Genomic DNA, 20,775 nt, shown 5'->3' on the forward strand with positions numbered 1-20,775 from the left:
TGGCAGTATAGGTGTTTGACTTCAGGCTACTATTGGTTGCTTCAGGTTTGTTTATTAAGCCTATCACAGCTAAAGGCGGAGCATATATATACCTGCTCTGTATTGAGTCCCGTCACAAAGCTTCCTTGCTTTTCCGGTTCCGCATGCTGTGAAGAGGCATGCGGGAAAATTGTTTGTGTGGTCCCATGGCATATAGGAGAACGAGTACTGTTTCCCATGGTTGATCTGGTGTCTGCAGCCTCTTCACAGGTAGGAACGCGGTTGTTTGTAGCGTCTATCCTTCCCTATAGGGCAGTGGGTAAATTGAAATGTCTTGTGTTTCATGTTACAGCGTGCGCGTTGATTTATGGGCACTTCGGACTGCCGTGACTGGGATTCTTCGTACCTCAAGTATGCAGGTTATTTGTATATGTGCGTCATGCTCTGATATGTCTTTTAATTAAAGTTGTCGTTTCAGAAGCGCAGCGTATTCTGCCGAGTAGCGGGGAGGATTCCGTTGCTGGGGTTACCCGACGTTCGCTCGTTGATTACGGAGCGCTGCTGTTTTGCTGCTGTCTCAACTATATTAAAACGAAAGGATTCGCGTCAATTTCATTCCACTCTGGCTGCGGCCGAACAAGAAACTGTTAGTGCTTTAATGGCGTATGCAGGTTGACAGGAGGAATATCGCCGCCCTGCAGTTTTAGCGTGTTTGTTTGCGTGTGTTTGTGCGTGTGTGTGTGTGTAGGCAACGTGCGAGTGTGTGAATGTTTACAAGGAGAGTGTTGTGTGTTTGGTTATTGTTTTCTTTCTAAGGTTCATTGTTTAGTTATTTAGTTATTTTGTATCTGTTTCTACTGTGAACTGTATGTAATTATTCTCTGTATTCTGTTTTTGATTTCGTTAGGAGTTGAGTGTCCAAGAGCAAAGGGGCGGGGCTTGACTTGATTATTTTTGTGCTGTGCTGTGGATGTGCACCGGTGTGAAGGTGATACTGATGTGGTTATTGCTTTGGTTTTTCTTTTGCATTTTTGGTGTTACTTACGGAGTGTTGTAGTGCTCATTGAGTGTCCCCCCTGTTGGCCTCACTCAGTCCTGTTGTCTGATTATTTGAGTTGTGTTTTTGTTTAATGTATTTATTTTGTATTTATGTTGTGAAGTTCGTGTAACTTATCGTGGAAGTATTTTGAACATTTGTCCTTGTATTGTCCTTGTCTTGAATTATTACACCTGTGTCCTCTAATAAAAAAAGTAATTGTTTATTCATCCACGTCTCTTGTCCTGTTAAGGGAATAAATCGTTTCGGTTACTAACGTAACCTCTGTTCTCTCTAGAAGAGGGAACGAGTATTGCGTAGTTACTACGCTACGGGAAAGCCTTTCTTTCTCGAGATACTGAAGCCAAAAATTATCCTTAATTTTTATAATCTTGTCAACGCAGTGCGGCAGCCTGCAGACCTAGGGCAGGCTTACTAGCGTGCCCATTGGCTGCCCTGCGGCAACTGCAGCAGCCTACCGCTGAGCCCTTGGCGTGACGTCACGACCAATGAGCGCGCTTGGCGCGCTTAATGCGTCACAGCCCGCGAAAAGGGGTGTGGCTTAGCGTATAAAAGCGGGGCTCGGAGGCTGCTTCTCTGGTTTCTGTCGCATGAAGCGAATGAGCTCGTGGCGCGAGCACGGCGGGCTACGCAATACTCGTTCCCTCTTCTAGAGAGAACAGAGGTTACGTTAGTAACCGAAACGTTCTCTTACGAGAGGTTCTCTCGTATTGCGTAGTTACTACGCTACGGGAACACCCTTGTCAACGCCGTGCGCGCCCAGCATCCACTGAATGAGTCCCAGGGAGAGCCCGGGGAACGTGATAGCAGAGAGCCGGGCGGCCCACAGAGGGCTAGCGCCGTACATAAGCACACACTAGGGGGTTAGGAGCGGCACGGCCGGTCCGAACTGACAATTCCCTGTATAGTGCAGCTCAACCAGTAGAGCTAAATCACACAACGTAGCCCGCGCACAGATAGTGGGCTGGCATACGCAAGACTTAGACTGATAACACTTTCGCCTGCAAGGCGGGAACATCCAGGTTGTAAAACCTAACAAATGTGGAGGGGGAGGCCCAGCCTGCCGCTGCACAAATGTCATGAATGGGAATCCCGCTGGACCACGCCCACGACGAGGCCATGCCTCTGGTGGAGTGAGCTTGAATGCCCAATGGGCACTGCAGGTCTTTAGACGCATAAGCAGCAGCAATAGCGTCCACTATCCATCTGGACAGGCTGTGTTTCGAGGCGGCGAGACCCTTGGTGCGCCCGCCAAACGAAACAAAGAGCTGTTCCACCACTCGTTTGACTGAAGACAGTGCTATCAGAAAAACGGTTTTGAGCGTGAGGTATTTCATATCCACAGTTTCCAAGGGTTCGAAGGGATGCGCTTTCAGGGCCTCCAAGACCAGTGAAAGATCCCACATAGGAACCGAGGGGGGTCGCGGGGGGTTCATCCTCCTGGCTCCTCTAAGGAAGCGGATGACGAACTCGTTCCTTCCTAATGCGCGGCCCAGCTCTGAACAGAGAGCGCTGAAATGGCCGTGACATAGACTTTGAGCGTGGAGGGGGACCTGCCCGCGTCCAGTAACTCTTGAAGGAAACACAGTACTCGCGATACCCCACATGTCTGTGGATCGAGCCCCTTAGCAGTGCACCATCTGTTAAACACTGACCATTTCGACATGTAGAGCCGCCTCGTAGAGGGGGCTCTAGATTGTATGATCGTGTTCATGACCCCGTCTGGCAGATCAGCGTGTAATCGTTGAGGCTCCACGCATGCAGAGACAGCGCTCTGGATGGGGATGCCATATCGAGCCGCGGGCTTGAGAGAGAAGGTCTCTCTTCACCGGTATCGGCCAGGGGGCTGAGTCTGCCAGCTGTATTAGATCCGGGAACCAAGCTTGGTTCTCCCAGTATGGGGCTAAGAGGAGCACTGTGTGGCGCGCTTCCCTGATTCTCTTGATGACCTGAGGCAGCAGAGAGACCGGGGGAAAAGCATACAGCGGGCCGCTGGGCCAGGTCTGGGCCAGCGCGTCCTCGTTCTTCGAGAAGAACTCTGGGCAATGAGCGTTGTCTTTTGACGCAAAAAGGTCGACTTTCGCTTTGCCGAAACGGCGCCACAGTGACTGGACTGTTTGGGGGTGTAGAGACCACTCCCCAGGGGGAACGTTGTCCCTGGACAGTCTGTCGGGGCCCTCGTTCAGGTGGCCAGGCACATGCGCGGCTCTCAGCGAGCGCAGAGAGTGCTGAGCCCACACGAGGAGGCGTTCCGCCAGGGTGCAGAGCGTCTTTGATCTGACACCGCCCTGGCGATTCACATAGGCCACTACCGATGTATTGTCCGTGCGGACTAGAACATGGTGACCGTGGAGGAATGGGAGGAAGTGTTTGAGCGCTTTCTCGACCGCGAGCATCTCTAGACAGTTTATGTGTAGGAGATTCTCCTGGTCTGACCAGCGGCCATAGACCGGTCTGCCTTCGAAGAGCGCTCCCCAACCTAGGTTGGAAGCGTCTGTCGAGACAACTTTCCGGTGTGAAATCACTCCCATAGTCACTCCTGTGTGATACCATTCGGCTGCCAGCCAGGGCTGCAGGGCTGAAATGCAGCTCTGATTCACTCTGACTCGCAAGCCGCCGGCCGCCCAGGCTCGGTGGGGCACGCGCGCTTTCAGCCAGCGTTGAAGCGGGCGCATGCGCAGTAAGCCCAGCTGGAGCGCTGCTGCAGCTGAGGCAATATGCCCCAGGATACGCTGGAATGTCCTCAGCGGAACCCGGCTGCCTATTTGGAGGGATGCGGCGAGGAGGCGGATGCGGCGCGCGCGCTGCTCCGACAGTCTGGCCGTCATAGCCACCGAGTCCAGTTCTATTCCAAGAAGGAAATTGACTGACGGGGCGATAGCGAGCTCTTGGTCCAGTGACCGAGAGACCCAGATCCTCCAGATGGCTGAGAAGCGCTGTTCTGTGAGACACAAGTTCCGTCTCTGACAGCGCTAGAATAAGCCAATCGTCCAGATAATTCAGTATTCGCATTCCCTGTTTTCTCAGGGGAGCGAGAGCCGTGTCCATGCATTTCGTAATGTACGGGGTGCCAAAGACAGGCCGAAGGGCAGGATTGTGTACTGATATACTCGACCGTTGAAGGCGAATCTCAAGAATGGCCTGTGACGGGGAGTTATCTGGATCTGAAAATATGCGTCTTTTAGATCGAGAGAGATAAACCAGTCTCCTGGGCGAATCTGCGCGAGGATTTTTCTGGTTGTGATCATTTTGAACGGCCGTCACATGAGGGCTTTGTTCAGATGTCTCAGATCTAAAATAGGTCTTAACGCTCCGTCCTTCTTGGGTACGAGGAAGTAGCGGCTGTAAAAGCTCGACTCGCTCAGAGAAGGATGAACCTGTTCTATAGCCCTTTTGCGCAGCAGCTTCGCTATTTCAGCTTGAAGCAGGTGCGCAGCTTCTGAACTCACTTTCGTCTCCGTCTGTGCTAGAAAGCGCGGAGGGCGACGAGCGAATTGAAGCGAATAGCCGTGTTTTATAGTACTCAGCACCCATTCTGACGCGCCCTGAATAGCTTCCCATGCTTCCGCATGCATAGCTAGGGGTCGAATGGTCTCTGGGTTCAGATCGCCGCGCTGCGCGGGATTGGGGAACCTGTATCAGAGAGGATGGAGCGGCGTGCGCGCCGCTGGTGCTCGAACACGGGGGCTGGTAAACAGTATTGGCCGGCTGTACAGCGTTCGGTAGCTCGGTCCCAGAGGATGGAGCGCGATTTGCTGACAAACACCCCTGGCGCGAAAGCGGCGTGGGGATTGTAATGTCTAAAAGTGAGTGCGCGTGCACGTGAGCGGGCGCAGAGTTTACACTTATGACACGGCCAGTGTTTGGGAGCTTAGAGGGTGTGCGACCCGAGGTAACTGAATGGCAGAGCGAGCAGCGGGTAGGTGTGAGCACAAAGTTGTGGGCACATTTACTACACTTAGTACTCGAGCGGCTTGTGTCCGCTTTATGAGAGAGCGCTCTATGCGCGTTACCATGGGGACCATGTTTGTGTGAAGCAGTGAGCACATGGGAGTGGGCACATTTTCTACACTTATGACACCTTCGGCCAGAGCCGGAATGTTTTTGAGCTTTAGAGGATCTGCAACCCGGGGTAACTGTGTGATAGAGCGGGCAGCAGCTAGGTGTGAGCACAGAGTTGTGGGCACATTTACTACACTTAGTACTCAAGCGGCATGTGTCCGCTTTATGAGAGTGCGCTCTGTGAGCGTTACCGGGGAGACCGTGTTTTGTGTGTAGCAGTGAGCACATGGGAGTGGGCACATTTTCTACACTTATGACACCTTCGGCTAGAGCCGGAATGTTTGTGAGCTTTAGAGGATCTGCAACCCGGGGTAACTGTGTGATAGAGCGGGCAGCAGCTAGGTGTGAGCACAGAGTTGTGGGCACATTTACTACACTTAGTACTCAAGCGGCATGTGTCCGCTTTATGAGAGTGCGCTCTGTGAGCGTTACCGGGGAGACCGTGTTTTGTGTGTAGCAGTGAGCACATGGGAGTGGGCACATTTTCTACACTTGTAACACCATCGGCATTATAGAGCAAATGCTTTGATGGCTCATATGTTTAGACGCTCATAAATACTCAAGCACCATCCTGTGAGATGCGGGTTCGCTTTCTGTATGTAAGAAAGCTGGCCGCGAGCTCGGAGAAGCCAGCAGAAAAAAATATTTTTCTGCCGCCAGAGCCGGATTTGAACACGGTTCTCCAGTGCAGAAGCGTAATATTCTGCCACTGAGCCACAGGGGCACACATGAGCTTCCAGTTGGTGCGAGCATATGACCGAGCGTCGTGTTTCGGCGTTTGTTTGCAGGCGCGCGTGTATTAAAACAGGCCCGTTTACTGCAGCATTAGTATTTCCAGCCGCCTGAACTTAGAGGGGACTGAGAAATATTTATCCCGTGAGATGCGGGTTTGCTTTCTGTATGTAAGAAAGCTGGCCGCGAGCTCGGAGAAGCAAGCAGAAAAAAAGTTTTTCTGCTGCCAGAGCCGGATTCGAACACGGGTCTCTGGTGCGGAAGCCTAATGTTCTGCCACTGAGCCACAGGGGCACACATGAGCTTCCGGTCAGTGCGAGCATATGACCGAGCGTCGTGTTTCGTTTCGGCGTTTGTTTGCAGGCGCGCGTGTATTAAGACAGGCCCGTTTACTGCAGTATTAGTATTTCCAGCCGCCTGAACTTAGAGGGGACTGAGAAATATGTATCCCGTGAGATGCGGGTTTGCTTTCTGTATGTAAGAAAGCTGGCCGCGAGCTCGGAGAAGCAAGCAGAAAAAAGTGTTTCTGCTGCCAGAGCCGGATTCGAACACGGATCTCTGGTGCGGAAGCCTAATGTTCTGCCACTGAGCCACAGGGGCACACATGAGCTTCCAGTCAGTGCGAGCATATGACCGAGCGTTTGTTTGCAGGCGCGCGTGTATTAAAACAGGCTCGTTTACTGCAGTATTAGTATTTCCAGCCGCCTGAATTTAGAGGGGACTGAGAAATATGCGAGGATTGGAGGAAGTCCGGCCTAAGCGGGACGAAATCACTCTCTCTTCCTCCTTTCGCCGGTGCTCGTGACGTCCGCTCTGATATCCCTTGAGAACGGCGCAGTTGCGCGGCTCGAACAAAGGGAGAGAGAGCGGGAAGATGTCATTATGTGCTGTGACATCGTTTGTTTGCAGGCGTGCGTGTATGACAACAGGCTCGTTTACTGCAATATAGATATTTCTAGTCGCCTGAGCTAGGAGGGGACTGAGAAATGTGTGAGAAACGGAGGTGGCCGGAGAGTGACGCGCGCGACCGAGGCGCGGGGTAGCTTTCTTATAACGTAAAGGAAGCCAGCCCGTGACCGTCTACTTCTGACATCCCTTGTGAGCGGCGCCTTGCGCGGCTCGAACAGAGGGGGAGAGGGCGTGCGTCATCCGGGGGGGGGGGGGGGGGGGTGGGGGGTAGCTTCCTTGTAACGTAAAGGAAGCTATAGCCCGTGACCGTCCGTTCTGATATCCCTTGTGAGCGGCGCCGTTTGCGCGGCTTGACAGAGGGGAGTAACCAGCTGGTCTGCTTCACCCCCTGATGCGACGGCAGTGCGGGCAGAGGCCGGCCGCTGCGCGTCGGTGACGGGGGAGAAGGAGAGAGCGAGGCTCGCGGGAGGGGCTCCGGCGAGCGCTCAGCTATAACCACCGGCTCGGAAGGCCTTTGAGAGCGGCGTTTTTTCTTACGCGGCCCGGAAGAGGCAGCCGGAGAAGGTGGAGGATCGTGAAACATGGCGAGTCGAGCCCGCAGGGTCGACATCGGCAAGTCCTCACACTGTTCGCAGCCGCCCGTGAAGGGCGCGGGCTGCGTGGTCGAAACCCAGGCAGAGAGCGCAGATCACGTGGCGGTCTCCGTCGCTGAGCGCGGCTCTGCACGAGCCACAGGATGAGCGAGGCATTTGCAACAACGCCTCGCGCTCTTTTAGATGCAAGGTGTGTCGCGGGGCGAACACACAAACACATACAACACAGAGCAGTAAAAGGATATATTCGCCGGATAGCGAAGCAGGCAGGGAAAGCTGAAGGCGGCCGGCGTCCTCAGGCTGAGATCCTCGGCGTGCTGGTCGCTTGATTCGACGGCGGCTTCCTCAGAGAGCAGCGATGCATAGAGCTTCGCTGAAAAGACAGAAATCAGAGAAGCAGCCTCCGAGCCCCGCTTTTATACGCTAAGCCACACCCCTTTTCGCGGGCTGTGACGCATTAAGCGCGCCAAGCGCGCTCATTGGTCGTGACGTCACGCCAAGGGCTCAGCGGTAGGCTGCTGCAGTTGCCGCAGGGCAGCCAATGGGCACGCTAGTAAGCCTGCCCTAGGTCTGCAGGCTGCCGCACTGCGTTGACAAGATTATAAAAATTAAGGATAATTTTTGGCTTCAGTATCTCGAGAAAGAAAGGCTTTCCCGTAGCGTAGTAACTACGCAATACGAGAGAACCTCTCGTAAGAGAACTGTGCAGCCTATTTCTTAGGTTGGTTTTCCTGGGTTGCGAATTCCCAGGTGGCGTAGTCATTACATTAGATCCTTAGTAACTCCTCGTAATGCCACACAGGCATATATTGTGTTCTCAGATAAGTCAAATATATGTATATATATGTTGCAGTCACATATTGTGTTCTCAGATAAGTCAAATATATGAATAGATATATGTTGCAGGCATATATTGTGTTCTCAGATAAGTCAAATATATGTATAGATATATGTTGCAGTCACATATTGTGTTCTCAGATAAGTCAAATATATGTATAGATATATGTTGCATATTGTGTTCTCAGATAAGTCAAATATATGTAGAGATATATGTTGCAGTCATATATTGTGTTCTCAGATAAGTCAAATATATGTAGAGATATATGTTGCATATTGTGTTCTCAGATAAGTCAAATATATGTAGAGATATATGTTGCATATTGTGTTCTCAGATAAGTCAAATATATGTAGAGATATATGTTGCAGGCATATATTGTGTTCTCAGATAAGTCAAATATATGTAGAGATATATGTTGCAGTCACATATTGTGTTCTCAGATAAGTCAAATATATGTATAGATATATGTTGCAGTCATATATTGTGTTCTCAGATAAGTCAAATATATGTATAGATATATGTTGCAGTCATATATTGTGTTCTCAGATAAGTCAAATATATGTAGATATATGTTGCAGTCACATATTGTGTTCTCAGATAAGTCAAATATATGTATAGATATATGTTGTAGGCATATATTGTGTTCTCAGATAAGTCAAATATATGTATAGATATATGTTGCAGTCACATATTGTGTTCTCAGATAAGTCAAATATATGTATAGATATATGTTGCAGGCATATATTGTGTTCTCAGATAAGTCAAATATATGTAGAGATATATGTTGCAGTCACATATTGTGTTCTCAGATAAGTCAAATATATGTATAGATATATGTTGCAGTCATATATTGTGTTCTCAGATAAGTCAAATATATGTATAGATATATGTTGCAGTCATATATTGTGTTCTCAGATAAGTCAAATATATGTAGATATATGTTGCAGTCACATATTGTGTTCTCAGATAAGTCAAATATATGTATAGATATATGTTGTAGGCATATATTGTGTTCTCAGATAAGTCAAATATATGTATAGATATATGTTGCAGTCACATATTGTGTTCTCAGATAAGTCAAATATATGTATAGATATATGTTGCATATTGTGTTCTCAGATAAGTCAAATATATGTATAGATATATGTTGCAGTCACATATTGTGTTCTCAGATAAGTCAAATATATGTAGAGATATATGTTGCATATTGTGTTCTCAGATAAGTCAAATATATGTATAGATATATGTTGCAGTCATATATTGTGTTCTCAGATAAGTCAAATATATGTATAGATATATGTTGCAGTCATATATTGTGTTCTCAGATAAGTCAAATATATGTATAGATATATGTCATGCTATTTAAAATATAAGTACATATATGGCCATATATTAAATTTTTGTATGGGAAAGTGTCACTCTCAGCAGAAATGTCATTTACTGGTTTATGTCTTTATCGTCCGCCTTCAGCAAAAGTAGATTTTTATGATCAATTTAAGGCACTTCTGAGTTGTTGTGACTTTAATAATGAGGTTACACTGTAATGAATTGCTGTAAAAATTACAGCATTATTTTACAGCAGCTGGCTGTTTTTTAATAATACAGCATTTTGCTGTAAACTGCAATGCATTCTGGGGTCGCGTGGCGGTTTGACCAGAGAATGTCTAATAGGAAGAGAATTGGCACTCTCTGCTTATTTCCGGTTTCTGGACTGGCTGCAGTAACACGTCTCTGTCCATGCGGGGGCGCTCGCATGCGAGTGCAGAATGAATGGAGGTCTATGGCGAAAAACCCCTCAAAATCCACTTTTCTCAGGATATAATTTTTTGTCTAGTAATTTGAATGTTGTATTCGAAAGGAGATGCAAAGAAATTACACATTGCTGGTTGTTAGATTTTTTAGAGTCACTTATTTGGTTTAAAAAGTCTTTTAAAATGTCAATGACGTCAGAATGCTGACGTCATTAGCAGAATGCTAGCGTGTTATGGGCAACAACAACTCAACCTGTAAGAAATCGAAAAGAAATAAGTACTCGTTCATTCAACTTTCGACCTATAACCCATGTTGAACTTGCAAAATCTACAATAAAATCTGAGATTTCTCAAAGGCAATCGGGTGAAAGAGACACATTTAGCCGTCTAGCCCCATTGAGTCTGCACTCGCCCGCGATCACCTCCAGTGGAATTCTAATGGAACTGCAACCAACCATCTATACAATGGGGCTAATAGGAAGTGCCAAGGCTCTCCGTAGACGGGCTCTGGTTTGACTCAAATTTACGGAATATTGCTGTAAATTTCAAATCTACAGAGCCATCGTCGTGGGATTTTCAACGGTCGTGATTCGGGTAGCGGCAAGGCGAATGATTCACACACAAGCAACTGTGGTAAGTGACTTTTAGTTTTCTTTTAGTTTTCATGTTTTGTAAGTGTCGCAGTATATGAAGGTATATAGCTATATATATTAGCGGTTACTATTTGTAATCCAGGATTCACAAGCCCGCGGTAGGATTTCACACATTCCCCGGCGCTATAGCAACGTTATGGGTAGAAAACCTGAGTGCTTACATTTTGAACATCATGCTTAAATGACACTATTCACGGGAACTTCGTGTTGATTAGCACAGTTCGTCGTGATTATTTTATGGCAGACAGTCGTCTGTTAACACGGTCACAGAAATGAAAATGCGTTGCTAAGGCCTTGCTGTCAGCCCGCTCACGGAGCGTCGCTGAATGGGAGAATGGTGCTGTTTCAAGCCGTTTACTTAACCAGCTAGGTGTGGATTTGTATGCCTTTGTTATCTTCAGCCAGGTAATGTTAGTGTATTGTATAACATTAGTTGATTTATAATATAATATGCTTTTTAGATGTACAGATATTTGGCAACTTTTTTTTTTTTTTTTGCACAGGGCGTGCACAAGTCATTTTACCAGTGTGGTGACACATGAACAAATGAACTGATCATGCTTATAACTTGACTTATTGTCGTTGTAGAATGTTTTTCTTTTCATTTTTTTTATTTTTTATTGCGCTTCTAAATATGGCTCTTATGTCTAATCTGGTCTCAGTTGCAGTGTTGCCAACTTAGTGCCTTTGTCGCTATATTTAGCGAGTACTCAGACCCCCAAAGCGACTAGCGACAAATCTAATGACTTTTACTGGTGTTATTGGAGGCTTTTAGAGACTTTTTTACGTGAAACCGCACATTGTTCTTACTCTTCTCAACGAGCAGCGGGTGCTGCCGTTTGACCCATCCCCATGGCAAAGCACTCACAGGCGGCCCAGTTCTCGCGCACCAGCCCCTCCCAGCTGCAGTTAGAGCGCGGAGATGTTCACCCCTCCGTGTCCTGACTGCAAATGAATCGCACATCATGTGCGTGAAGCCGCCGCTGGTTGATCCCGCCCTGTCTTACATTCAGCAAGGAATTTAAAATGTAAAATGTACTTTGTCTAAAATAATTAAATCGCTGCATTTATTTAGGCTCACACAGTTGTCGATTTGCGTTAGTGCAGTTGAGTTGGGAAGTTGAGAGTGCAAAGAGTTCCAGTTAGCAATAGAGGTAATTTTCTAAATATTTCGTTGGCTGTTGCATTTTTTGGCTGTAGTGACTTGAAACAGTAATTTAGTCTTTGCCTTAAGTGTGAGATTTGTTTTTGTGTGCGTCAGTTGGAAATTATATCAGGTATAGTGCCAATTAGCATGTAAAACACATTTTAGTGTAATGTTTAGACATACTAAGCAAGGATGCATGTTGTGTATAGCATTTAACTGTTTAAAATGCATTTAAAGTCCCACACACTTTTTTTCGCGCACTTTTTTTTGAGCGCGTGCGCGCACTTTTTTCGCGCCTTGTTCTTTCTATCCATTGTATTTTAATGTCTGACTCCAGATAACATTGTTTTCTGAGTGTGGAAATTAAGGATAGTTAGCATCCAAAATAATAAGTTTCAAGATGATCTGTCAGTTTTGCTCACATGAATTTGAGACCGTTATGTCTTATGTAAGGCACATGAAATTACACAGATATTTGCCAAATGCAACTTTTAAGTGTGGAATAGCTAACTGCAGTTTGGTGTTCAAAAACTTTAATGCATTTAAATCACACTCATACTGGTATCATAATGAGAGACAACCTGTAGCTGTGGCACAACTCTACAGTAACATTACTGATTTGACCTGTCACATTGAATGCTGTTCTGTGCATTGTGAGGATTTGACTGTTTTTTTTTTCACATCTAAAAACTCATTTGAAAGAGGGCACAGCAGTAACTTGTCCATTTAAACAGTGCAAAAAGACATATACTGTCTTGTCAACGTTCACATCACATTTATCAAGATGTCATAAAGGAAAGACAGAGCACAGTCTACACTGTTAAAAATTACCTGTAAATTTTACAGTAAAATACTGGCAGCAGGGTTGCCAGCCAATTACTGTATTTTTTACAGTAGCGTTTCTGTAATTTAATTTACAGAATTTTACTGTAATCAAAGAATACAGTAAAATTCTGTAAATTAAATTACAGAAGCGCTACTGTAAAAAATACAGTAATTGGCTGGCAACCCTGCTGCCAGTATTTTACTGTAAAATTTACAGGTAATTTTTAACAGTGTATTCTAATGGGAGACTTACATGTAAATTGGGACAACAAAAGTGACAGAAAGAAACTGAAAGAAATTACAGATAATTTTGGGCTAACACAATTGATCAGTGATCCCTCTAGAATAACCACAATGCCATATTTTTCTCTAGAAAGCTGACTAAAAAACGATTGAGAAGTGTCAGTAAAAGCACTAATATAAAACAAAAATTTATTTCAAAGAGCCAAGAACAATGTTTAACTGCAGCTCTAAATAATCTTGATTGGTCTAGCATACTATCTTGTGATGACACTAATAAATGTTGTGATCTACTCTACTCCTCTATTAAAGGGGTTCTGTCTCAGTTTCAGAAAGTGGGTCACTTAAAGAAACGAGTTTATTCCTTGCCTTGGATCAATAGTGAGTGTAAACAGCTTATGACACTCAGAGACAAATTACTTAAAAAATCATTACAATTTGGATTAACTACTGATCGATTAAATTTTGTATCCGCAAGGAATAAAGTCACCCAAACTTTGAGAATGGCAAAAGCTAATTTTTTCATGACTGTAATTAATGGTGCCAAAGGAAATTGTAAGCTAATTTGGGAAAATATTAACAAACTCCTTGGTAAAAGTAAGCACAATGCTGATAAAGACCTTGAACTCAAATTTGCCAATGAATTGGTATCAGAGCCTCTCAGCCTAGCAACTAAATTAAATGATTATTTCCAAAGTACCATTGATGAGATTGCACAACTGTTTTCTAATTCTTGTGACTCTCAACAAAATATTGGCAACACCGACCTCCATATGGATGCCTCAACTCAAAATTAAAAGTTTAATATTCAATTAATTACAGAAAATGAAGTAGAAAATATAATCTTTAAATTGAAAAGTTCTAAAGCAAGGGATGTGTTTGGATTTGATACCAATCTTCTTAAGCATTATAAATCTTGTATCTTGGTGCCTGTGACCCATCTTATTAATTTATCAATCATGCAGGCAGTCGTCCCTTTGAGTTGGAAGGTGGCAAATGTCATACCAATATATAAATCGGGTGATAAATTAGACCCTGCTAATTATCGACCTATTAGCATACTCCCTATCTTTTCAAAGATAGCAGAAAAGTGGGTCGCTAACTCTATTATTGCACATCTTAATGATTCCAATCCGGGTTTGCATCCTATGCAATTCGGATTTCGATCTCTTCACTCAACTGAAACGGCTGTCTGTGTTTTTGTTGAGAAGGTGAAGTCTTAAGGCCCTTTCACACTGGACGCGACTTTGACGGACGAATAATTCGTACGATGGTTTTATTTTTTGATAAGCTGTTTGTGTAATGAGTGCTTCCACACCGAACACGAATGTGCTGCGGCGAAAAAACGACTTTTATTTTTTTCGTTTCGATGTCGATTTTTTTTTTTTACTTTTGCGGCGACAGAAAAGGCTTCAGCCGATCGCATACTACAAGGACAATGATTGTCTGCCGTAGCATTGCCAACCAACTCGGTTATCACGACTGTGAGTATGTTGTGTGATAGTTTTAGTTGTTGTATAGTCCTGTGCTGTGTAGGCTAGCAGGTTAAACTACATTTGGGATAGAAAGCTAATCGTCAAAGATAGAAATAGAGACCGTGCGCGAGTGAGTGAGAGTGAGTGAGAGTCTGTGTTCGCGAGTGAGTGAGCGAGTGTGTGTGTGACTGTGTGTGTGCGCGAGAGTGAGTGTGTGTGTGTGTGTGTGTGTGTGTGTGAGAGAGAGAGTGAGTGTGTATATGTGCGAGTGAGTGAGAGTGTATGTGTGTGTGTGTGTGTGTGTGCGAGTGTGTGAGTGTGTATGTGCGAGTGAGTGAGCGTGTGTGAGTGAATGTGTGTATGTGCGAGTGAATGAGTGTGTGAGACAGCTCGCGATGACTGGTCGGAAAACAACGTGTAGTCTGACATGTTTCTTGTCCACGACATGACAAGATTTTTAGGAGTCAAAATCGTGTAATCTGACACAGTGACTATCGTAACAGACAAAAAAATTGTGTAATCTGAACCAATCTTCACTATACGCAAGGTGTCCCTCAGGGATCAATTTTAGGTCCCTTGCTATTTTCACTTTATGTAAATAACTTGTCCAGTGTGTGCAAAAATGTGGACACGATTATGTATGCAGACGATACGGTAATTTTTACACAAGCCAAAAGTGCTGATGATGCAGCCCATCAGCTTTCATTAGCCTTAAATGACTTACAAAAATGGCTGAATGATTCATGCCTGTGCCATAATGTTAAAAAGACCGTATCAATGTTTTTTAGTAAACCTAAAACAACCGTGGCCACAGTAAAAGTTCGCTTGGGTGGACAAGAATTAATTAATGTTGAGGAAGTTAAGTATTTGGGAGTGCTATTAGACTCGAAATTATCCTTTAAAAAACATCTTAAAAAAGTAGTGAAAACTGTAAATGTTAATATACAGAATTTTAGACATATTCGTACATCATTAACGGATGCAGCAGCGATTACATTTCTGCACTCTATGTTACTGGCTCATATTGAGTACTGTATCACAAGTTGGTCCTATACGAGTCATGCTGCTATTGGGCCAATCGAAGTATGCTACAAAAGAGCATTGAAAATATTAGACAAGAAACCTTCGTCATATCACCATTGTCAAATTTTAGATAGATATAAGTTTTTAAATTTTGCTAATTTCAAATGATTTAAATCAGCCTGTCTAATCTATAAGGTTATACATGGTCTGGCGCCTCCACCATTGAGTGATTTTATTAAACAAAAGTCTAGCAGTGTTGCCAGGTCTCGAGTGACTAGAGCCATTACGAGAGGTGATTGTGAATTGGCATTTAGGCGGACCGCCTTTTCACAGAACATCCTGTCATATCAGGGAGTGGGCTTCTGGAATAGTATTCCACTGTCAATGAGGGAAAGTACAAGTCTTCCTACCTTTAGGAGTCATTTAAAAGTGTGGCTGAGGGACACACAAACATGTGTTCATGTTTAGTTAATCATTATATCAGATGTAAAATAGAGTTAGTACATTACAAAAAGGGATACAATTATCAGTGTAATACGGGTTGTGCAATAAGAGTCAGTATAACATGGGTTGTGCAATAGGGGTTAGTGTAATGTGGGTCAGTGCAATATAGAATGGTGTAATTTGGGTCAGTGCAATATCAGGTCAGTCAGGGCATGTGCAAAATTGTGGTTTGTGCAATACAGTCGATGCATTCCTGTTTTCTATATGTCATTTGTTGTTCACTCTTGTTGTTATTGTTTGTTTTAACATGATGTGATCACTGTTCTTATTCATGTTTCTCTGTATATAGTCTTTATATAGTGTATCTGTATGTGTTTATTATCTTGTGTGTAACATCAACCTGCCAGGGGGTCTGCAGATGGAAATTAGCCTAAGGCTATAATCTGACATATTTACATTTTTGTGAAAATGTTCATTAATATGTATTGTCCCTTTTGTTTTTGTTTTTCAAATAAATAAATAAAATAGATAAAATAAAATAAAAAACCATATCAGTTGATTTTATTTTCATAATTTTACATAATCTTTTCCAGCTCTTCCATGTATGATAAATAGAGTAATTCAAATGTTTGACCCTTTCTGCAGTTTGCCCTGAGAAAATTAGAGAGGTGGGTGAGTCTACCAATTTGTTCTCAATAGATTTCCATTTAGGATTCATTTTATTATTCATCAAAACTAAAATGCTTTTGACTTGGGCTGCATGGTAATAAAGACTCAAATTTGGTAGACCCAACCCACCTTGTTCCCTATTTTGTTGTAAACATTTAAGTTCTCTTACGAGAGGTCTCTCGTACTGCGTAAGTATCTTACGCTAGGGGAAAATCTCTTTTCCGCAAGATATTGAAGCCAAAAAATGATCCTTTAATTTTGTATTAATGTAAAACGCGTTGCAGGAGTATGCAGGCATAGGCGAGACAGCTCGCGCGCCTATTGGCTGCTCTGCGGCAACTGCATCAGCCTATCGAGCGAGGCCTATCGTGACGTCAGATCCAATGAGTCACATCCCGCCGAAACGGGCGTGGCTTAGGCCTATAAATAAGGCTCGGAGGCAGCTGATATCTGATTTTTCATCTCTTCAGCGAAGCTCACGCATCGCTGGATCCGGAGAGAGAAGCCGCGCCATCTGAAGAAGCCTTTCAGCGGGACGAGCCATCACCTGAAGCCGCTGGCCACTCCGCCTTCTACTGCCGCTCCCGCTGCGCTATCCGGCACCTATATCATTTTTACTCTCTGTTCTGTGTGTGTGTGTTCGCCGGCGCGACACACACTCTAAAAGAGCTAGCGTCTTTTTTAAGATGCCTTCATGCGGCTCGTGCAGAGCCCCACTCAGCGAGGGAGACCGCCATGTCATCTGCGTTTCCTGCCTGGGTGAAGATCACGCAGCGCTCGCGCTCGCCGACGGCGGCTGCCCTCACTGCGAGCTACTGCCTATGGCGACTCTGAGGACTCGCCTGGCAGCTTTCTCCATGCCTGCACTTCCGCCCGCTGCGTTGCCGCGCCGTACAAAGCGCCGCGCTCAGCGGGTCCCGGAACCTTCTCCAGCCCACCAAAGCTCGCCGGTTCGCCCGCTTGCTTCACCGGCTTCGGTTGAGTCGCTTCCCGATGGACAGCGGCTGTGGTCCCCCGCTGCTTCTATTGATGATGCTGACTTGAAAGCCGCGTCTGGGGAGGATGACACCTGCTCTCTGCTGGCATCGGGCAGTGAGGATTGGGCGAGCTCTGTGGATCTCGCGCCTTCTGCCCGCCCTCTGCTGGACGGTGTGCAAAAACGTCTCTACCCTCCAAAGCAGGCTGCGTCAGCACTGCACACGATGGCCTCTCTGCTGATTTTCCAGGCCGATCTCCTCCGAAAGCTGGACGAGATGGGACCAGATGCAGTTTGCATGGCAGACTTAAGGAGTGCGTCAGACCTCGCTCTCCGCGCTACTAAGTCTGCTGCACAGGCCATTGGACGGAGCATGGCTTCTCTCACTGTTGCTGAGAGACACTTTTGGCTGACGCTCTCGAAGATGTCTGAGTCTGAGCGCACCGCGTTCCTCGACGCCCCGCTTTCTTCTGCTGGCCTCTTCGGATCCTCTGTCAACGACTTCGTGGAGAGATTCGCCGAGGTGCAGAAAGCGTCACAGGCCATAAAGCACTTCCTACCGAAGCGCTCCAGTTCTCCAGCGGGCCGTGCAAAACCACCTGCTCAGAGCTCACAGCCTCCGCCCCCTGCCGCCTCGTCGCAGCGCCGACAGGCCCGAAGCTTGAGGCCGCGCTCTCGCTCGACTAGCCGCCGCCCCGCTCCACGTGGGCCACAGCCTAGGATTGCGGTGAAGCCCGAGGCCCCGAAGTCGTCCTAGCATGCCTAGGAAAGCGTCGGTGTTCGAGTCCCGCCGCGGCCGGACTTCCACTGAAGCTCATCGCTCGTTCAGTTCCAAGAAATGTGACTGTTCCAGTGTATTCTGCAGTGTACAAGCCGGAACAGCTGCCCGCTTGCTTGCACACAAATGCCGTTTTTATGGCTACCCAGATAAATCCCATAAAGAGCGTATTTTCTGGTGTCCCGGCCACGGCCGATGGTGCTATGAGTGTAGAAAACATGCCCACTGCCCAGTGCTCATCCCTACAGACAAGCACAGCCCTTCTCATAAGGGCCCGCGCTCATAAAATCGACTCAGGTCGATTGCGCATCCAACATAGTAAACGTGCCCACTGCCCAGTGCCCACAAACACTATGTTTTGCATGTCTCACGGTTTCTGTAAAAACGAAACCAGTGCGCATTCACTCTGCTCTTCTCTCTGCGGGCTCTCCCGCACCCGCATTCACTCACAGACATGACAAGTCCCACGGGACTCACCCAGCCCTCCCTCACTCGGTTAAACACCGCAGCGGGGTCGAGCGCGGGCAATCTGCCCGCTGTGATCAGCGCGCTCCCCGCCTCAAATGTCATGGGCATAACGCCTATGTTACAGCGCACCGAAGCGCCTCTGTCCCCAAGCGACCAGAGCGCTCTTCGCATTCAACCCCTAGCCACTCATGCAGATGCGTGGGCAGCCCTTCACAGGGTTTCGGAATGGGTGCTAGACATTATAAAAAGAGGCTATTCGCTACAGTTCTGTCGAAACCACGGTGAATACAGAAGTAGCACACCTACTTTGAGCCGAAATATCGAAACTGTTGAGCAAAGGGGCAATAAAGCCTTTATCTCAAGCTCAAAGCGAAGGGGGGCTGTACAGCAGATACTTCCTGGTACCGAAGAAAGACGGGGGTCTCAGACCCATACTAGATCTAAGACAACTGAACAAAGCATTGGCGAGACGCCGGTTCAAAATGCTCACGACCAGAAAAATCCTCGCGCAGGTTCGCCAAGGAGACTGGTTTATGTCAATAGATCTGAAGGACACGTATTTTCAAATACAGATAGCGTCACGTCACAGGCGATACTTGAGATTCGCCTTCGAGGGCCAGGCATATCAGAACACAGTCCTACCGTTTGGCTTGTCCCTAGCACCCCGTACATTTACGATGTGCATGGATGCAGCGCTCGCGCCCCTCAGACTCCGGGGCATGCGAGTATTGAACTACTTGGACGATTGGCTGATTCTAGCTCAATCACACTCAGAGCTCATAGAGCACAGGACCGTTTTACTCGAACACCTCGAGAATCTAGGTCTAAGAGTCAATTGGGATGTTCAGCGCGCAGCGAGCTCTTTCCGCTGCGACGCGACCGTCCCGCTCAAGATATTTCAGAAGATGCTGGTCTCATGGCCTCAGCATCATCAGTTCTCCAGCTGGGCTTGCTCCGCATGCGCCCTCTGCAGTTCTGGTTAAAAGCGCGAGTACCGCGCCGAGCATGGGCGTCCGGTCTGCTTCATCTCAAGGTCGATCAGACATGCATCTTAGCTCTGAAACCTTGGAAAGCGAACGACTGGTACCAATCAGGTGTAAGCCTGGGGACTTCCTTGAGGATGAAAGTGGTGTCAACAGATGCCTCAACCTCAGGATGGGAGCGCTGCTCGAGGGCAGACCGTTCTTCGGCCGATGGTCAAAACGGGAAAAGCTTCAACATATAAACTGCCTGGAAATGTTGTCAGTGGACAACGCGCTGACGCGTTTTTGTCCCCAGATAAAGGGTCACCACGTCTTGGTCCGCTCGGACAACATGTCGGTGGTGTCCTACATAAATCGCCAGGGCGGTCTCAGATCCCGAAACTTAAACAGGTTGGCGGAACGCCTTCTGGTATGGGCTCAGCGCAACCTGCGCTCACTGAGAGCGGTGCACGTGCCTGGGCTACAGAATTTGGGGCCAGACAGGCTGTCCAGGAACAACGTTCCGGCGGGCGAATGGTCTCTACACCCACATACAGTCGAACTGTTGTAGAGATTCGGCAGAGCGAAAGTGGACCTGTTCGCGTCTCACGAAAACGCTCACTGTCCGGAATTTTTCTCCAAGAGCAGGAACGCCCAAGCGTGGCCGCGCTGCCCGCTCTATGCTTTTCCCCCCGTCTCTCTCCTGCCTCATGAGATAGAACGGATCAGGAAAGAGGGATGCTCAGTGCTGCTTGTAGCGCCGCTCTGGAAGAACCAACCGTGGTTCCCAGTTCTGATGCAGCTAGCGGACACTGCCCCGTGGCCAGTGTCAGTGCCAGTGAGGAGGGACCTCCTCTCTCAGACCAGGGGTTCGATTTGGCATCCTCACCCGGAGCTGTGGTCCCTTCATGTATGGACTATCAACGGGTACCCGCTGACCTCCCAGAGGGAGTGTTAAACACTATCACTCAGGCTAGAGCTCTGTCTACTCGACGGCTCTATTCCTCAAAGTGGTCGGTGTTTTCCGGCTGGTGCACAGCTCGGGGCATTTCACCCCTAGACTGTGGGGTGACGGAGGTTCTCTCCTTCCTGCAAGAGCTGCTGGATAAGGGCAGGACCCCTTCCACGCTCAAAGTCAATGTGGCGGCTATAGCAGCGTTTTCTAAAACAACGCTTGGTCAGTCAATAGGAAGG

At 46.9% G+C, this 20,775-nt stretch overlaps 1 protein-coding gene and 1 long non-coding RNA gene across 2 annotated transcripts in view; one reads left to right on the plus strand and one right to left on the minus strand.

Annotated features, from left to right (window-relative positions):
- Positions 1 to 20,775, plus strand: part of LOC307151180 — a 287,419-nt gene that overhangs the window by 248,973 nt on the left and 17,671 nt on the right. The gene's annotated exons all lie outside the window — the stretch shown is intronic.
- The window catches only part of LOC307151156 (uncharacterized protein), a 76,554-nt gene that overhangs the window by 43,817 nt on the left and 11,962 nt on the right, over positions 1 to 20,775 (minus strand). The window lies entirely within an intron of this gene.

This window comes from Squalius cephalus (assembly GCF_949319135.1).
Source record: "Squalius cephalus genome assembly, chromosome: 23".
In the NCBI taxonomy this organism is placed as follows: Eukaryota; Metazoa; Chordata; class Actinopteri; order Cypriniformes; family Leuciscidae; genus Squalius; species Squalius cephalus.